At 34.9% G+C, this 21,429-nt stretch overlaps 1 long non-coding RNA gene across 2 annotated transcripts; it reads right to left on the bottom strand.

Annotated features, from left to right (window-relative positions):
- Positions 1-13,698: 13,698 nt before the first annotated feature.
- Positions 13,699-20,338, bottom strand: LOC127832665 (uncharacterized). Of its 2 annotated transcripts, none has more exons than XR_008027046.1 (8): positions 20,185-20,338; positions 18,691-18,857; positions 18,088-18,373; positions 17,912-17,969; positions 17,710-17,774; positions 17,051-17,112; positions 16,716-16,895; positions 13,699-16,457 (listed from the first exon to the last, which is right to left on the bottom strand). It is a non-coding gene; the product is annotated as an uncharacterized LOC127832665 (long non-coding RNA). The 2 variants fall into 2 exon arrangements; XR_008027047.1 differs by lacking the exon at positions 20,185-20,338 and adding an exon at positions 19,986-20,152.
- Between the last annotated feature and the right edge of the window lie 1,091 nt (positions 20,339-21,429).

Below are 21,429 nucleotides of genomic sequence, written 5' to 3'. Positions count from 1 at the left end.
TTTTTTGGTTAAGTTTTGTGTTTAGGTCCATTTTATTCCTGAAGTATCAAAGCTATTGCTTTCATACTTGCAAAACTTACTAACTATCATAAGGGGACTGTGCAGGCAAAGTTATGTAACTCTGACTGGCATTTTGACAGAATTATGTGCCCTTTTTATACTTAGAAAATTGAAAATTTGGTTAAGTTTTGTGTTTTGGTCCACTTTACCCCTAAAGTATCATAGATATTGCTTTCATACTTGGAACACTCGCAAACTATCATAAGGGGACAGTAAAAGGACAAGTTGCATAACTCTGGTTGTCATTTTAACGGAATTATGGCCCTTTTTTTACTTAGTAACTTTGAATATATGGTTAAATTTTGTGTTTCGATCCACTTTACTTCTAAAGTATCAAGGCTATTGCTTTCAAACTTCAAATACTTTCATGCTATCATGAGGTTACTGTATCTGGTAAGTTGAATTTTACCTTGACCTTTGAATGACCTTGACTCTCAAGGCAAAATTATTAAATTTTGCTAAAATTGCCATCACTTTATTTATGATTAGATTTCATTGATACTTTGACAAAACTACTCTTACCTGACATACAAAAATAGACTCCACCCAAACCATCCCCCGTGCCCTCCCTCCCCCCCCCCTAATTTTTTTTTTTTAAGATCATCTCACAAATAACCACCACACCCTCACACTATATCCACCCCACCCCCAATTTTTTTTTTAAACGGTCAAAATACACTAAGATTTATTTTTTTTAATTTTAATTTTGAAATACCGTCCAACCATCGCACCCAAGAATCCCCCCACCCCACTCCCTCTATTTTTTTTTCTTATAAGATCATCTCACAAATGACCACCACACCCTCACACTATTATACCCCGCCCCCCCACCCCATCCCCCCCCAATTTTTTTTGAAAAGGTTAAAAAACACAAATATTTATTTTCGAAATACCGTCCAACCATCGCACCCAAGAATCCCCCCCCCCCCCCCCCCCCCCCTTGAAAAAAATTCGCATTTTTTTCCCCGCATTTTTGGAATATAATGTAATAAATGTCCACACCCCCACACTATACACCCCTCTTCACTCCACCTCTCCCTCCTTTGTGATTTAAATTGAGAGTCCCTTCACCTTTAAAAAGAAAATAGATGAGCGGTCTGCACCCGCAAGGCGGTGCTCTTGTTTTTCTTGGAGTCTGTCATGGAGCAAAAATCAGAGCAACATCTTATTTGGTAGTCCATTATCATGGCGCTTTATCTTTTGTGGGAATCAGTTATAATGGAGCAAAATCTTTTGTGAGAGTCAGTTATCGTGAAGGAATGTCATTTGTGGAGTCAGTTATGAAGCAATATCATTTGTGGAGTCGGCTATCACATAGCAATTTCTTTTTTTTGGTACTTAAAATGGAGCAATATTTTTTGCAAAAGTCAATTCAGGGTTCGACATTATCTTGTTACAGCAAGACCATCGTACAAGCTCCTCTTAAAATGTACTAGCCCGAATCTGATGTCAACTAGACCATAAATGACATAGCAAATACAGTAAACACAATTGTGTCACGTAACTGTTTAATCAGGATTTTTCAGTAAAAAATCAGTGAACAGCAGAAAGTTATTTTGATGCATAGAGTAAACAGTTTTTGCTTTTCTTCGTCAAGTTCAAACCATGGAAACTCAATTTTCCATTTAGGATAAAATTGACGTTTTCTTTTTTTTTAATATTTACGTTTCCTGGCAGTTTTACCGTGGGATTCTTCTTTTTAACTGATTTTTCGGACGAAAATCCGAACTTGAACAAAGCCATTCTCTAAATTACATTCTTTTGTCTGCTAAGCCAAAATGTTCACATTGACGATACCGATTTTCAAAAAAAGTTGTAAAAACATGCTGTAAAGGTTTACAACACTGCAGAAAATCATGAATATCCATGACAACTTGACAAATGAAAAAAAAAGCAATTTTTGCGGGAAGCCCTCCTTTGCGTCTAAAATAGCGATGAATCATGTGAATGCTCCGCGTTTATTTATATATGCTAGTTTTGTTCTGATGTAAATAACGGATACGAGAGTAATTTTACACATTAAGAAAAAAGGTTTTCACAGCAGTTAGTTATAGTTCTATGAATCAATATAGATTTTTCATGTACGACCAGTCGGACAAGCTAGCCCGCAGTTTAACTAGCCCGACCACCGATATTACTAGACAATGTCTGTCGGACGTGCCTTAGTGTCGAACCCTGCAATTATGGAGCAATATCATTTGTGGAGTCCGCTATCAGATAGCAATATCTATTTTGGGAGTCCGTTATCACGGTGCAATATCATTTGTGGAAGTCTGCTATCATCGACCTAATATTAAGACATGAGATAAAGGAGACTTGTACCAACAAGATCACTGCAAATTTATCTACAAATCATTTACAGAGACGTAGATATCTAGCAGTTTTAATAGTTCTGGAAAACACAAATGTTTCAAGAATATTCTTAATTTTTAGCTCCACTGGCCAGAGGCCAGCGGGGCTCATGTCATGGTCCTGTGTCCGTCGTGTGCGTTAACTTTTCCTTAAAACATCTCCTAAACTAGTGGTCCAATTGTGATGAAATTTCTCAGGAATGTTCCTGGGGTGAACCTCTTTTAAATTTGTTCAAATTATGCCTCTGGGGTCAAATTTGACTGCCCCAGGGGTCACAAAAATGAAAATTTGCTTAAATAAGGCCTATTTTGTGAAAACTTTCAAAATCTTCTCGTCCATAACCCTTGGGCATAGGGCTATCAAATTTGGTATGTAGAGACATCTAATAGTCCTCTACCAAATTTCTTCAAATTACGACCCTGGGGTCAAATTTGACTCTGCCCCGGGGGTCACAAAATTGAACATATGCTTATATAAGGCCTATTTTGTGAAAACTTTAAAAGTCTACTTGTCCATAACCGTATGGCATAGGGCTTCCAAATTTAGTATGTAGTGACATCTAATAGTCCTCTATCAAATTTGTTTAAATAATGACCCTGGGGTCAAATTTGACCCTGCCCCGGGGTCACAAAACTGAACATATGCTTATATAAAGCCTATTTTGCGCAAACTTAAAAAATCTACTTGTCCATAACTGTAGGGCCTAGGGCTACAAAATTCGGTATGAAGTGACATCTAATAGTTCTCTACTTAGTTTGTTCAAATTATGCCCCTGGGGTCAAATTTGACCCTGCCCCGGGGGTCACAAAATTGAACATATGCTTTAATAAGGCCTATTTTGTGCAAACTTTAAGTCTACTTGTCCATAACCGTATGGCATAGGGCTTCCGAATTTGGTATGTAGTGACATCTAATAGTCCTCTACCAAATTTGTTCAAATAATGACCCTGGGGTCAAATTTGACCCTGCCCCGGGGTTCACAAAACTGAGCATATGCTTATATAAAGCCTATTTTGTGCAAACTTTAAAAATCTACTTGTCCATAACCGTAGGGCCTAGGGCTACCAAATTCGCTATGTAGTGACATCTAATAGTTCTCTACTTAATTTGTTCAAATTATGCCCCTGGTTTCAAATTTCACCCTGCTCCGGGTGTCACAAAAATGAACATACGCTTAAATAAGGCCTATTTTGTGCAAACTTTATAAGTCTACCTGTCCATTACCATATGGCATAGGGCTTCCAAATTTGGTATGTAGTGACATCTAATAGTCCTCTACCAAATTTGTTCAGATTATGCCCCTGGGGTCAAATCTCTTGACCCTGCCCCGGGGTCACAAAAATGAACATATGCTTATTGTCCCCTACCGGTTTCACCGGAGGGGACTTGTGGATTTCGCTCTGTGCGTCTGTCACATTTTTCTGGATCCTGCGATAACTTTAAAAGTTCTTAATATTTTTCATGAAACTTGTAACATGGATAGATGGCAATATGGACATTATGCACGTCATTTCATTTTGTTCCTACATCAAAAATTCTGGTTGCTATGGCAACAAATAGACTGGAAATACTGCTGAAAATGGTGGTTTTCTGGATCCTGCGATAACTTAAAAAGTTTTCTTTTTTTTCATGAAACTTGAATCGTGGTTAGATGGCAATATGGACGTCATTTCATTTTGTTCTATGTCAAAAATTCTGGTTGCTATGGCAACCAAAAAAAAATCAAAAAAAATCTGAAAATGGTGGAATTTCGCACAATGGTGGAGCCGGTAGGGGACCATATTGCTTGACAATAGCCTTGTATTGGGCCTATTTTGTGCAAACTTTTAAAATCTACTTGTCCATAACCGTTGGGCCTAGGGCTACCAAATTCGGTATGTAGTGACATCTTATAGTTATGCCCCCCTTCGAAGAAGAGGGGGTATATTGCTTTGCTCATGTCGGTCGGTCGGTAGGTCGGTACGTCCGTCCACCAGATGGTTGTCAGACGATAATTCAAGAACGCTTGGGCCTAGGATCATGAAACTTCATAGGTACATTGATCATGACTCTCACATGACCCCTATTGATTTTGAGGTCACTAGGTCAAAGGTCACGGTGACTCGAAATAGTAAAATGGTTTTTTGAATGATAATTCAAGAATGCATACGCGGCCAACAGGGCACACTCTGTACAATATTACTGAAGCAACTTGTCTGTAATCCTAAATCTGTAATTATCAGTCCAATGAAACATCATCCTTTTAGTAAAATACAGTGGATCAGTAAAAATATCAGAATATGAGATTTTTTGTATATTTTGTATATTAAATATTGTGTTAATGTTTAATTTTGTTGATTAATATAAATATAAGCAGGACAGGGGAGGTAATACACTACAGGGGAAACAAATGCAATAAGTTTAAATTTATTGTTACAGATTTGCCTCCCTTGTAATATATTTAAATTTTACCAAATGTAAGGCTAACTGCATTTTTGTAATGCATACTACTACTACTACTACTACTACTACTGCTGCTGCTGCTGCTGCTGCTGCTGCTGCTACTACTACTACTACTACTTCTTCTTCTACTTCTACTACTACTACTACTACTACTACTACTACTACTACTACTTCTACTACTACTTCTACTGCTGCTACTACTACTACTACTACTACTACTACTACTACTACTACTACTACTACTACTACTACTCTACTACTACTACTACTACTACTACTACTACTACTACTACTACTACTTCTACTACTACTCTACTACTACTACTACAACTACTACTACTACTACTACTACTACTTCTATTACTGCTACTACTACTACTACTACTACTACTACTACTACTACTACTACTACTACTACTATTTCTTCTGCTACCACCACCACCACCTACTACTACTACTACTCTATTACTACTACTACTACTACTACTACTACTACTACTACTACTACTACTACTACTACTACTACTACAACTACTACTACTGCTACTACTACTACTACTTCTACTACTACTCTACTACTACTACTTCTACTACTACTACTACTACTACATCTACTACTACTACTACTACTACTACTACTACTTCTACTACTACTACTACTACTACTACTATTTCTTCTGCTACCACCACCACCACCACCATTCACAGCGACAAAAAACGTATTCACACAATGGCTGCTACTACAACTTATAGCCCATATAGGGGGGCATGCATGTTTTACAAACAGCCCTTGTTCTCTACTTAGTTTGTTCAAATTATGCCCCAGGAGTCAAATTGGCCCTGCCCCGGGGGTCACAAAAATGAACATACGCTTAAATAAGGCCTATTTTGTGCAAACTTTAAAAATCTACTTGTCCATAACCGTATAGCATAGGGCTACCAAATTTGGTATATAGTAACATCTAATAGTCTTCTCCCAAATTTGTTTAAATAATGAACATATGCTTATATTTGGCCTATATTGTGCAAACTTTAAAAATCTACTTGTCCATAACGGTAGGGCCTAGGGCTACCAAATTCGGTATGTAGTGACATCTAATAGTTCTCTACTTAGTTTGTTTAAATGATGTTCCTGGGGTCAAATTTGACCCTGCCCCGGGGTCACAAAAATGAACATAGGCTTAAATAAGGCCTATTTTGTGCAAACTTTAAAATTCTTCTTGTTCATAATTATAGAGCCTAGGGCTACTAAATTTGGTATGTAGTGACATCTAATAGTCCTCTCCCAAGTTTGTTCAAATTAAGCCCCTGGGATCAAATTTGACCCCAGGGGTCACACAATTGAACATATGCTTATATTGGGCCTATTTTGTGCAAACTTAAAAAATCTACTTGTCCATAACCATTGGGCCTATTTCTACCAAATTTGGTATGTATTAAAATCTTAAAGTTCTCTACCAAGTTTTTAGCTCACCTGATTGCTCAGGTGAGCTTTTGTGACCGTTCTTTGTCCGTCGTCTGTCCATCCGTCCGTCATCCACATTTGGTTTGTAAACACTCTAGAGGCCACATTAATTGTCCGATCTTCATGAAACTTGGTCAGAAGCTTTGTCCCAATGAAATCTGGGTCAAGTTCGAAACTAGGTTTTGCCGGGTCAAAAACTAGGTCACTAGGTCAAACAAAAGAAAAAACATGTAAACACTGTAGAAGTCACATTTCATGCCCAATCTTCATGTAACGTTGTCAAAATGTTTGTCTTAACGATATGTTGGTTGAGTTCAAAATTGGTTCCGGTCTGTTGAAAAACATGGCCGCCAGTGGGCGGGGCAGTTTTCCTAATTTGACTATAGAGAAACCTTTTAAACACTCTAGAAGTCACAATTTTTGCCCAATCATCATGAAAGTTGGTCAAAACATTGGTTTTATTGATATCTCGGATGATTTCGAAAATGGTCCAGATCGGGAAAAAAAAGTCCGCCAGTGGGCGGGGCATTTTTCTCTCTCTATATATAGTGAAAACATGTGAACACTCTAGAAGTCAGATTTTTGGCCCAATTTTCATAAAATTTGGTCAGAACATTTGTTTCCTTGATATGAGAGTTGAGTTCGAAAATGTTTCCGGTCAGTTGAATAACATGGCTACAGGTGGGGAGGGGGGCAGTTTTCTTATATTTATATAGTAAAAAAAGCTTGTGAACACTCTATAAGTCACATTTTTTGCCCAATCATCATGAAACTTGGTGAAAAGATTGGTTTTATATATATCACATAATTAATGCCATCATTATTGCTCTTAGATTGTCCAAATGTCCATTATATTATACAAAATCCTTGTTAACACTCTAGAGGTCACAATTTTGTTATGCCCCCTTCGAAGAAGAGGGGGGGGGGTATATTGCTTTGCTCATGTCGGTCGGTCCGTCCACCAGGTGGTTGTCAGATGATAACTCAAAAACGCTTGGGCCTAGGATCATGAAACTTCATAGGTACATTGATCATGACTCGCAGATGACCCCTATTGATTTTGAGGTCACTAGGTCAAAGGTCAAGGTCATGGTAACCCGAAATAGTAAAATGGTTTTTGGATGATAACTCAAGAATGCATAAGCTGCCAACAGGGCGAGCTCTGAACAATATAACTGAAGCAACTGGTCTGTAATCCTAAATCTATAATTATCAGTCCAATGAAACATCATCCTTTGAGTAAAATAAAGTGAATTAGTAAAAATATTATCAGAATATTTTTTTTTATTATTTTGTATATTAAATATTGTGTTAATGTTCAATGTTGTTGATTAATATAAATATAAGCAGGACAAGGGAGGTAATACACTATTATATCTTTCTAATATACAGGGGAAAGAAATGCAATAAGTTAAAATTTCATTTTAAATGAATAGAGATTATCACTCCCCCCCATTTTTTTAAACATCATCTAATAAATTACCCCACCCCACATTATACCCCCTCTCACCCCCCTACCCCCAGCCCCCCCTATTTTTACGATAACATCTAATAACAATAACCCCACACCACAGTATACACCCCTCTCACTACACCCCTACGCCCACCCTAATTGTTTTCAATAACAGTAATAAATGATCCACACCCCACATTATACCCCCCCTACCTCACTCCCCCCCTACACACCCACACCCATTTTTTTTTTAAACATCTAATAAATTGACCCCCACCCCACAATTTGTATCCCCGCTCTCACCCCCTACTGCCCCCCACCCCAACTTTTTTTAAACATCTTTATAAATTACCACAGCCACCACATTATACCCCACCTTTCACCCCCCCACACCCCTACCCCCCACCCCCACCCCCCAATTTTTTAAAAAATATCTAATAAATTACCACACCCCACATTATACATCCCTCCTCACTCCCCCTACCCCCAGCCCCCCTAACCCCCACCCCACCCACCCACCATCCCCCCCATTTTTTTTTTAACATCTAATAAATTACCACACCGCACATAATTATCCCCTCTCACCCCCAAGCCCCCACCCCCCCAAAAAAAATATTTTTTTAAACATCTTATAAATTACCACACCCCACATAATCCCTCTCACCCCCACCCCCACCCCCACCCCAATTTTTTTTAAACATCCAATAAGTTACCACACCCCACATTATACCCCCCTCTCACCCCCCACCCCCCACTTTTTTTAAACATCTTATAAATTACCACACCCCACATTATACCCCCCTCTCACCCCCACCCCCTTCCCCCCCAGCCCCCCGCCCCAAAAATACCCCCCTCTCACTACCCCCCTACCCCCACCCCCCCCATTTTGTTTTTAAACATCCAATAAATTACCCCACCCCACATTATACCCCTCTCTCGCCCCCCTACCCCCCCCAACTCCCCCCCACAATTTTTTTAAACATCAAATAAATTACCACACACCACATTTTACCCCCCTCGCACTCCCCCTACCCCCCCCCCCCAATTTTTTTTAAACATCCAAAAAATTACCACTACCCACATTATACCCCCCTCTCACCCCCCTACCCCCCACCCAATTTTTTTTAACATCTAATAAATTACCACACCCAACATTATACCCCCCTCTCACTCCCCCCTACCGCCCCCCCCCCAAAAAAAAAAATAATATTTTTTTTAAAACATCTTATAAATTACCACACCCAACAGTATACCCCCCTCTCACTCCCTCTTGATCATGACTGGCAGATGACCCCTATTGATTTTCAGGTCACTAGGTCAAAGGTCAAGGTCACAGTGACTCGAAATAGAACAATGGTTTCCGGATGATAACTTACATTAGGTCAAAGGTCAAGGTCACAGTGACAAATAACGTATTCACACAATGGCTGCCACTACAACTGACAGCCCATATGAGGGGCATGCATGTTTTACAAACAGCCCTTGTTTTAGTTTTGTTTTGTTATCCCATAATTTACTCTTTTTGATAGTTTACTGCTTTTGATTACATACTGTTTCACATAATGATTTCGAACAATAAGGAATCCAAGTAAAATCCATGGAAACCAGCTACACCTTTATTAATGAACAGTTCGAAGAAACAAAGTCAAAACTTTAAAAAGCATAGAAGCAGATACAAATGTTCAACGAAAGATCAAATGAATTTGAAAACATCCAAATTATCAATCAAAATTAAAGACTCCAATGACAAATTGAATTCCATAGTTTAAGAGAAAATCTTATATTTCATTGCATACTAGAATCGTAAAATCAAGACAAATGCGAAGAGATTATTTAGGCATTAATTCGAATTGAACTTTAAATTGAAAAAAAACCCACAACATCGAGCTGGATAGGGTGAACCGTATAGGAAAAGGTACACTTGGGAAAACGAGACCTTTCGTGGCTAAAGTCCATCATTACTCTAACCGAAAACTCGCACGAAAAGTATCAATCGACAAAAAACACGATTTAAGGGCACTACACCAGGGTGTTGTGATACAACAAACTAGGGTCACACGTAAAAAACGACGGATCAAACAACACGTAGTTTACTGAGAACGAACAGCGTGCAAAACAACCAAATTTGCCGAATCCAGGCTTCTAGTTAAAGGACAGGACGGCACCTATCGAGAAATAGTTAATTAGGACAATGGGAAGTTAAAAATAATTTCGTAGAGTAGAAATGGACTGGTGCGAAAACTAAATGATATTGACTTTCTATAATATATTCATCAATATGATATTATTTTATTAAGTGAAACATGGACCAACATAAAGAAGAGTGCAAACTGTAAACATCAAAAACTTCGAAACAAACATGTTTAGGGACATTAATCTTATGGAGGTATTTCTGTTTATTATACAAACCTCTTAAATGATAAAATTACAATTGTAAAAGTAAATGAATTTGGTATATTATGGTAACAATTAGACAGAGAAATGTTAAATTTTAATAAAGATGTACTATTCTTGTACTTATATGCCGCCACCAAATTCAAAAGTCTTGAGAGATGTAGATTTTAATTTTGTCGAAGAAATTGAGATAAGCAAAGAACAATATTGCAGCTTAGGATACACTATTAGTGTAGGAGATTTATATTCAAGAACTGGCTTATTATCCGATAAATTAGAATACAATAAACATAAAGATGATTATAACAACGTTAATACACATTTAATTTAACTAAATTTTGGACGCATTCCGAAAGGAACGAATGAAGATCATACAACTGACTATCAAGTCCGAGCATTAATCTCCATGTGAAAATCAAGCAACCATAGCTTAGCTTACGGCCGTATGCCCGGAGATAGAGCAAGTAATTAAACTTTCACCTCCCAATGTGGTCTTAGCGTAACCGATTAGGTACTTATACACCACGAAATATACCATTGGGATGTGAATCATGAGTTTGAAATAGTTGACTGGACCAAATTCTCTGATCATGCTGGGCACTATTTTAGTTTTCTAACGGTAAAATATTAACTTTATGCAAAACAATAAAAAGGATAATGACAATTATACAATTTTTAATTAAATTAATGTTAATAATCAACTTAATATTCTTACACAGTATTGACACGAAAATAGCGTTTAGATATTTTGAAAAGTATTTACAATCAATAACAATAAAAATCGTATCGACAAGCGTGAGATTGGTTTGATAGTTCTTGTAGAACTGCAAAATCCAACTTCTGTAACTTTAACAATTACTTTACTTAAAATAAGTCCAACTCAAAGAAATAACACTTTGTACATTATAGAACAAGCTATACCTATTTTCACAGCTTGCCTAATGTAAAACTAACTAAAACACAACATAATCACTTTTTATAACAATATCAATATGATATGCCCAATGTTTTTGTCACAATAAACAAGCACACAATGCGTAAAGTATAGATACAATATCACATTCATAAAAAATAAGAAAAAACAATTAATACAATTTTAACATCATTCAAGACATCATCAAAGACTAACTGGTAATCTAAATTGGTCATTGTTAAATGAATTCCGCTGCAAAAACAAACGTACCACAAATAGATATTATCTGCACTTTTAAACATATTTGCTGAGCATTGGTAGTATTTTATTAAACAAGTGTAATAGAAGTCTCAAACATGTATTGCTATATAACACTTTAACTTTATTTCGCTAATGATTCTTTTATGGTAACTTGTTGAGTGTATTGAGCGGCATGTCAAGTAGATGAAAGATGAAATCTGAAACGAGGATATCACATTCCATACCTGTACTGACGCAGGTTTGATTTTACTCGTTTTGTTCTCAATACATTGAAATAACTTATGTTCATTAACGTCAAATGAATTATTCTAATAAAGCTTTGCATTAAACTTTCATGGGGCATAATTGAAATGCGACTATTCATTTTTTTATGTTGGGATAGGTATTTCAATAGATTTTGAAACCCAGGGGGTCAAAATTTCAGGGGTTTCTGACGCAGATAGTTATTTTGTTTTGGCATACAAGTTTAAATTTTTGTAAACATCTAAGCCAAATACGTTGCGATTTAACTCAATGTGTATACTGTACAATTTATGAATCATATACATATCTGGTAACATTTGCATCAAATGATGCCAGGCAGATAATTTGCAAAAGTCAAAAGTGAGAATTTTGCAAAATTATTGCATCAAAAAGCAGGATTATGTTTCCAATGAACTACCTATGGAATATATGTACCTGTCAAAATGATAAGTATTCAGTTTCCTTTGGTTCATTTTCATGAACACACTTGTTTTATTGTTACTCTTAAAGTAAAATAGTTTAGTTTGCATGACCTTGAATTTTAAAGATTGAAATAGAAATCGGCCATTGCATATTTCGGACGTTGCATTGCAAATTAGTTGTCGATACAATTTACTGATTTACCTTAACGTTTTTTCGGCGTAAGCTGTATTAAGCCAGCTTTTCACCTTACCTAACCTTTGTATGTCCAATAAAATTCAAATAAAATTTCCCGCGGCTAGGTACGAATGAATACACTTCATTTATTCCATTGGCTGATTTGAGTATACCACGAGAACATTGGAAACATATTCGCGTCTTTGTAACACTGTTTTACTGCATGAAGCAATTGTATCTCTGATGAAAAAGACTTAATAGATAGAACAGTTTTGCACTCAATGCTCGACATCAATACAGTTTGTGCGTGCACCTTTTATTTTCAGAAGATTGCCAGGGCAAAAACGTTTATACTTAAAGGCTATGTTTTCATATTTAGTCCTGTCAACATGTTAACATGTTAAAGTATCAAGAGCAGTGGAAGCGAGGCCTCACTTTAATTTCAACCCGCGAGGTTCGGGTCAATTCGCGGCCAGTGTGTGAATGTCAGAGTTTATATACAGGTCATCACCGGAGTTCGCGGCCAGTAAAATAATCGTTATATAATAAAGACGCTATCCGTGAACTAGGTGACCTGGAATTTTCTTTAGACCAGAAATATGTTAATGAAGATATTCAGCAATATAATTATGGTATGTCAATAATAGATTCTTTAATGTGTTTTCAACAATACAATGATAAATATTATTTTTGATTAATTTAACAATAATTATTCCACCATATTGACTAATGTATTAAGCATGAGCGCGATGATTCTCGATACTGTTAATAATCGAATCAAATAGCGATGCCCGACAAACCACTAAAACAGGTTTGTTCGAAGAACGCACCTATAAATACGGATACTTCGCGTGTGGCCGGTTGACTCATATGTTTTAATTTCACTTCCATTCTTCTTTTGGTTTTCTGTTTTGTATCTATATGTTTATGACCAGCAATATGTAATAATGTAAAATAAGCCGCGAAGACTCCGACTAACATCCCGTACTGCGTGTGATGCAGCTAAGAACTGCACAGAAAAAGACATTCGCTATCCTTGATATCATTTATTGAACTATCAACGCCGTATATATTTTTTTTTAATATTTCTAAATAATATCCATACAATAATTATGTGTATAATTAATTTAATATCTGCCCCGACGATAATAATTCGTAAACTTTGCAAACCATAGCATTTTCAATCTTCTGTCAATACTAGAAGTATGAATTGTAAAGTTTATGTACAGCTGAATAAGATCAACCTGATATCTGGCTAGCGCAGTGGTTGTTACACCTGTTTCTCACATAGGTTATCCGGGTTGTAAACACCACAATTGAATATATTTCAGTAAACAAATACATTTCTGGAATTTGCAGCTATAATTGAAAAATGTGCGCCCAACGTTTGCGAGTCTAGTAATTTTATTAAATACGTGTGCAGGAAAGCACTTTTTGTCTTCTCTTCATGCAACCTCGGGCGCTGAAGGACCTCATAAACTTAAAAACATACACATGACACTGATCGTTAGACATTAATAATTTTTCAATTTATTTATTTGTTTCCATAATGACTTCAACTGAAGTTGCCATAAGAATACCCTGCAGTCCAGCTATAGTTCATGTCAGACATGCATATAATTATAAGCTAAAGCACTGTGTGATGTACAGTTAAATGCTTAATAATCATGGGCAAATGAAATACCGTACAGTGTAAAAAGTAGAACCGACTTGACAGCAACGTCTGCTTTATTACGTGTATGCTTAATTTTCATCCCACGCATTTGTCTTTCCCTTTTAGTAATAGGTCTACATTGTTACTGGCCACTTACAAATGCTTTTCAAACAACATCTTCATTGATATTTTTCTGATTTTCTTATTGTTTCTAGGTGCATTATAATAATCAAATTTGGAAAAAAAAACTGTTTTTTAATGTATAAGAATTTTTTAATACAATGTATACCATAAACATCAGCAAGAAAATATATAAAAGTATAATGTAATTTGATTGAACCATACAATTTTTTTAATTTAACATTTTTTACATTGAGTAATTAAGTAATTAATGTGTGTTAATACTTTGGTAGGTGCTGTGAGTCTTTGGCAAAGAAGGCCTTTCTGTCTGAAGTAGCTGACTTTCATGGTAATTTGTATTCCTATTGGTAACTATGTTTTATTAAATTTTTGATTTTAATGTAACTTTTTCATTTGCTCAAAACTTGAACAGCACAACATATAATAGGTAGACTATAAATATGGACGACAGTATGGTTAATTAATGTGTGATTTTTTTCCTTGTGAACTCTGATATTCCAGTTCCACTTCCATTCCATTGCTTAGGCCAACAATACATGCAGAGGTGAGGTATTACGATGGACAGTAACAGTCACTAAATATCGTGGCGGAGAGTGCCCGAACATTTGACAACTTTTAAGAATAAAATGGATCCCAAAAGACAATATATGGATTGAAATGTGAGATGCTTAATGTGTCATTCTTTGGGGCATAACTGTAATCTTCATATATACATCATAATAATAACAATTTAGTCAATGTACAGCGTTGGAAGCCTTAAGCATTGCATTTCACCTAACCTCGCATTGTATAAACGTCAACTGCTGAATAACCTTAATTTGTCCGTTATCATAAATGAATTATATCTTTAAATATAAGTTATTGAATATGTTCTATTATGTCAAATGTTGAGCATATATAAAGATGTTGTTTGTGTGGACGAAAATTCCCTTAATTTTTTCCCCAACACATTTTATTACAAGACTCTGGAAACAGACACATATATAACTACATATGCAACACAATATACCATATAATTATAGACAGTGACATCCAAAGAAATACATATGCAACACAATATACCATATAATTATAGACAGTGACATACAAAGAAATGCATATGCAACACATCCAAAGTCAAACGTTATCTATATAATTGTAGACAGTGACATACAAAGACAAAGCAATAGGCATGGACGGTGGAAAAAACAAACTACCTTTACCATAGGAGAAATAATGACTTACACATAATTTACAGAATTTAGATCTAATCCTTAGTGTCTTAGAACATGTTTATTTTTTTGAAATATTCAACAAATGCATCATTTCCTCTATACATTATGCTTATAATCAAAATTACAAACCATATTATGTCTTTATTAGCGATCACATAACAAATAATTACAAGAAAAACAAGGGACAAAATTGTCTAAAACCAGGTTTTCATTGTGAAAAAAAAAATCTGATAAAGGGAGAAAACTCAAACTGAACTTTTGAAATGAACAAACAAAATTAACCCCCTTTGTAAGTTTGTTTTTAAAAAAAATCTATTTTTAGTCGTGGCGACCTTGACATTGGAGATATTGACATGATTCTTTCGTGCGACACACCGTCCCATGATGGTGAACAAATGAGCCAAATGATTTTAAAATCTCACAATGAATGACATAGTTATGGCCAGGACAAGCTCATTTATGGCCATTTTTGACCTTTGAACTCAAAGTGTGACCTTGACCTTGGAGATATCGACGTAATTATTTCACGCGACACACCGTCCAATGATGGTGAACAAATGTGCCAAATGATTTTAAAATCTGACAATGAACGACATAGTTATGGCCCGGACAAGCTTGTTCCGCCTGCCCGCCAGCCCGCCAGCCAGCCAGCCAGCCAGCCAGCCAGCCAGCCCGCCCGCATTCGCCAATCTAATAACCAGTTTTTTCCCTTGGAAAACCTGGTTAAAAAGCTTCAGGTGAACAGACATTTAAAGTTAACAAACTGAAAATAATGTTGCAAATATAAGACCGTTGCATGTAATTATGTGTTGGAAAACAATGAAAACGTATTTATAAAGAATTTCCCTTTAATTGATTATTGTGCGTCTAACGCATCAGGGAGAATTTGGGCCTTAGAAGCATCTAGTATAAAAAGTGGGTACATATGTCATTGTTGCTTACATTTGCAGGTGCATATCTGATAAAAATGGTGCCTTAGATTAATGCAATTTTTGTTTTATAAATGCATTTCCCTACCCATTTTAGTGTTAAAATCTTTGCAAGAGAGTTAATATTGACAATATAATCTTGGTCGTTCTGATTGTTTATTATTTTCATTAAGGACACAATTTTTAAATATTTAGTCATGTCAGTTATATGAATATAGCAGTTTTGATATTATAACAAAGGGAAAATACATTTTTCTCCCGTAATTGTTCATCTTGGAAATATGAAAAAACATGTTAGTCCAACAATCTATGGACACTGACCAAGGAATGGAACCCTATCTGAAAATGAAATTAAAGTTTTAAATTATTTGTTATGCAAAGTAATGCTAAAAATGATAACAATTAAACATTAAGAGATATGCATAAACTAATTGTTTTTGTTTACCTCACTTTACTTACAAATACTTTTTGAATGTTGACTACAAGTACAAGGATATAAAAATTGGAAGAAGAGACATAAGCTCGTGTTATAAGCTCGTATAATTTCGTAAAATAGGTTTAAGTAAGTTTAAATACTAATATAGTAATTTGACTTACTGTTCAGTAACAGTGTCCAGCACAATCTTACGAAGTTTTTTTTCATTTTCCAACAGTAAGTACTTCTCAAGAGCTTGTTGCGTTTTTATCTGCTGTTGGATCAGAATCTGTTTTAATCGTGCTTTTTCTGTTTGTTCTTTGAAGAACATGTACTTTGCATACTGCACAGAAGCCTCGGTTCTGTTTAAATAAATAGCTCCATATTTGAAATGATAATTAATCGTACGTTTTATTTTTAAATGTATGTGTACACAAAATCTAGAATTATGATACATAATTACAAATTCATGATCGTACATCTTAGTAAGTTAATCTTTATTTTTTATGAAACTCACATCTGTCTTTCAAATACCGGCTCTTCTGACTTGGTCTCACATGAGCTATTCGGCGGATTTTCCTATAACGTTTATATATTAATAAATATGACACTTGAAAAAATATATACATCAAATATGTTAATTTCGCTAATATATATTTGAAAATGTATTTCTACAATTCAAAGTAATGAACAATTACATGTCTTTTATTACTAAAATTATTATACAGATGTTGTGTTTAACCATTGGTATTGTCGAATTCAATTGACCATTTTTCTATAAAATATTGTAAATAAATCACTATAAAAACTTTATTTATCTTAGTACGCACGATTAATATATGTTTGTGCGTTTTTGTGTTTCTTTATTTGAAGTTATGTGAGATATTAATTAACATGCAGGCTTGTTCATTCAATAACACAAATATGTTCCGAAGAAATGAAAGTATTTGATTATTTTTATAAAGGATTTTCATATTTGATGCATTTATAACATGTGAAATGTATCTGTCACTAAGTAACTTCATTATAAATGAACTTCATGACACATTATTAAATTTATACTTTATCTGTCAACTATGATACATAGTGTTGAACCTGATTTAGTTTATGTGTTTTGTAAATTTATGCACCACTGAATGTACCAATTCTATGCGGTGTAATAGTTTAATTTTTTACCGACGCGTGTTCAAGTATTGTGCTTGATGAGGTCTCTTCATTAAGACTTGTTTTTTGTAGAGCCACTGAAAGGAAAGTACATACATGTTCAAATTCAAACATTCACATTAGAACCAAATAATTGATGAATCGATACTTTATACATAAATATAAGTAATGTATATTATAACTATGTAAGAATATGTGAAAAATAATTACATACATGAATTGAGGGGCAACGTAATTTCACCGGTGTCTGTGTTATTCAGTGCGTCTACTATCTTCAATAGAAAACATCACTCACACACGATAACGACAACAATAAATCCGTACTAATTCGCTAAGATTAATTGCAAATTGCTTTTATAAATAATTCAAAACAACAAGTACAAATTGTACCTTTTGCTCCGAGTCCGTTAGATTGATTATGCCGCGTCTGAGTTGATGCCTCAGTATCGCGTCATCCTAAGAAAATTATGAAAGTAACAATATATACAAACTGTATATCTACACCAAATAAACATGTCTTTCATTTATAAAACCTCACACGTAACTGACAGGGTGATTTTTTATAATTAAATTGTGGTAAGATACATTAGATTTCATAAGTTGATATACCTTTAATTTATTCCATTTCTCCTTTACTGTCTCTACATTGCGGCCATTCTGGCCAATTGTGTTCACCCTGAAAGTGAGTGATAGTTATAGAACGGAAATATTTAAAAAAAAATCTTAATACACACGCACGCTGGTCCATTATGTAAATCAACGTTCTGAGCGTCAAGAGGTGATTTTGGTTTTACAGTATTTGTAACAATATTATATATAGATCACATTTACATAGAAAATAAATATAAAAATGCATATTTAGATCTTAATTATTTGGTACAATATTAAATAGGACTACAAATGTCAAAATAAGGAGCATTTTCGCGACAAGATTGTAGGACACAATCGATAAAATATTTTACTATTTAATGAAAATACATTTACTATTCGTACTTCTCACAGGTAGCCACCCAGAATTGTTCCTGTGTGTCATTATCACCAGGCAGCTTACAGACTATTGTTTTGGCAACACATTCATCCACTAAACACATTTTCTCTTTAAACGACCAGTTTGGCTTGCGTTTGCGTGTTTTCGCGTTGTCGGCCATCTTGCTTATTGCCTGTTGCCAAAACAATACAAACCACAGGGCATCAATTATACACGAGGCATTGATTATACGGCCCGGTGATAACAATACAGACCACGCTTATATGAACAACAGCAACATTTTTAGGCACGCAGCTAAAGTATTAGTTTTTTGGATCTAATTAAGCTAATTTAGTTAAAATAAATGTGATTGACACGCTGTGAACTTATTTGTTTCATTCAGTGTTATTTTCTCGTTTGTGTGTGTTTATTTAAATCTCACCGGGTGAGGTAACTTGATATCAAAGAATGCACTGTTAACAGAGGTAAAAATGGCGCAGTTCAGGTCGCAAACAACTATTAAAGTTGGGGTAAGTTGTTTATATAAATATATATATATATAGGTATCTTAAAACAATTAACAAAGATAAACCATCGTTGTTAAATGTAATCATGCATACAAAAAACAATATAACGCAGGTTGAGATGCATAAATATTTATTTTAAATCAGTATTTTCAATTCAGATTATATTAATACAAATTTAGTTCGATGTAGCCATCAACAATTCAGTGCATTTCAACCTTTTGCACATGCGCATTAGGGACGGTGATTATCCCGGTGCATAGATCGTAAATAAAAGTATTCTATATCTCCCTCTGTTAAGGTTCATGTAAAGTCCCAAAATGACCCCATATAGATGAAATTTTAAAATATAAAAATGATCAGTTATACCCAAAATAAGTTAATGAAATTTACATATGGTTGCAATAATCACATTTTTATTCCATATATGTACACAATTAAAAAAAAAACACTCACAAATGGTAGTAATAGTGTAATTATTATCAAAAATATTGCAAGGTATGGCAAATTCTCAATTTCATTAAAAAAACACAAATGCACCAAATAAAAACACCAACAGTATATGCAAGTTATATGTAAGGTACTCCGAGCATTGAATTGCGTCAATACAGCCCCACAAAGACACTATGCGTATTTCAAAATGAACATGTCAATGCCATGAGTCGCTATTTATAGATTTTGGAAAAATACTAACTTTCTGCGCGCATAGCATGCGATCAATAAGAGTTATGATCTTATAAAATAAAATTAATGAAAATATATCATTTTCATAATATCTCCATAACAATTACACTTACTTGAAACGCACTATTTGAAAAGAATCTTTGATATAATTGACTCTCCTCCCGATTTAATTTCATCGGTCGTCCATCTTGGTCAGAAATGTGTATTGATTCGTATTTGCGAATTTGTTAAATATTGCTTATATTAAATATTTACTTTATAACATAACTTGAAATTACCTCATAAACAAATTATACAAATTTTAGAACAAACCTTATACGAACTCCTTCAACACTGAGCGAGAGACACCTACTAATTTCACTTTGATTTCATATCGTTAAATATGATTCTCCTTATCACAAACATTATCAATAACAAATTAGACCAATACCATATATGGTAACGAACTGAAACAGCGTTCGCCATATATGGGTATCTCGTTGCAATAATATATTTAGGAGTATGCGTAACTCCTGGGTGACTCGGACAACAATCGCCATGTATCTGTAATCTGGTACTTGATAACAACAATTAAGCCGAACCTGCCTGGGCCTTGCCGAGCCATCTATCACATTCGAGTATATTATGTTATATCACTTGATTATCTATGACAAACATGTGTACTCTCTATACATATGATACTAGACCGGACTTGAATTATTTTAGCTCTACCGAAAATACTAAGTTTATAGTAAAGATGAAATACGAGTTAATACGTTAACTGCGGGCGAATTTTAATCAATTTTTGTACAATAGTTTAACAAAAAAAGTCAAATTACACTTGTCATTAAGTCTTTAGGTTATACCCATCGATTTTATAAATTATGCACTGTTTTTTTTTTGTTCGGTTAGTGAGTTCAATTGATTGTAAATATAGTATCGGTTGCTGGTGTTTCACAATAATTATAATATATTCGCTGCTGTGTCTTTAAACAAAGAATAAAGCAAGTTTGCTCTGCGTAGTGTTATGTATTATGTAGATCCCCATTTCAATTACAGCAGTATTTTTAACAGAATGGTAGTTCAAAACTTAATAAGTTTTGAATTATCATTGTTTATCTAGTTTTTTGTCGTCTAAGTCGAAGGCTGTAAGCCAACCATCGCACTCATCGGTGTCTTTTCGTCCATAAACAAGCGCATATAAAAGTATTTTAACTATACCAAGTTCATTTAGAAGGGTGTCGACTTGTCATCGGATATTATATCATAAACAAGCGCACATACAAAGTATTTTAACCATACCAAGTACCTCTAGAAGGGTGTTGACTTGTCATCGGATATTAATTCATAACAAAATGCAAAATCAAAAACTCCCAGATAACAATCTGTGGAGGTACTAGACGACTTCTTGTTATCTTCAAGTACACGGTTGATACGGGATTCACATTGTGGGCAAATATTGAGACGATAGGCCCTACACGGCTGATACATTATCTTAATCGGAATGTAAGTCAAATCTGTCCCAATATTAAAACATCGGTTATCTTCGGACTCCTCCGTAAGATAGGCATAAATCGT

The sequence above is a fragment of the Dreissena polymorpha genome, chromosome 5 (assembly GCF_020536995.1).
Source record: "Dreissena polymorpha isolate Duluth1 chromosome 5, UMN_Dpol_1.0, whole genome shotgun sequence".
Classification (NCBI taxonomy): domain Eukaryota; kingdom Metazoa; phylum Mollusca; class Bivalvia; order Myida; family Dreissenidae; genus Dreissena; species Dreissena polymorpha.
This window is presented reverse-complemented; position numbering and strand designations above follow the sequence as displayed.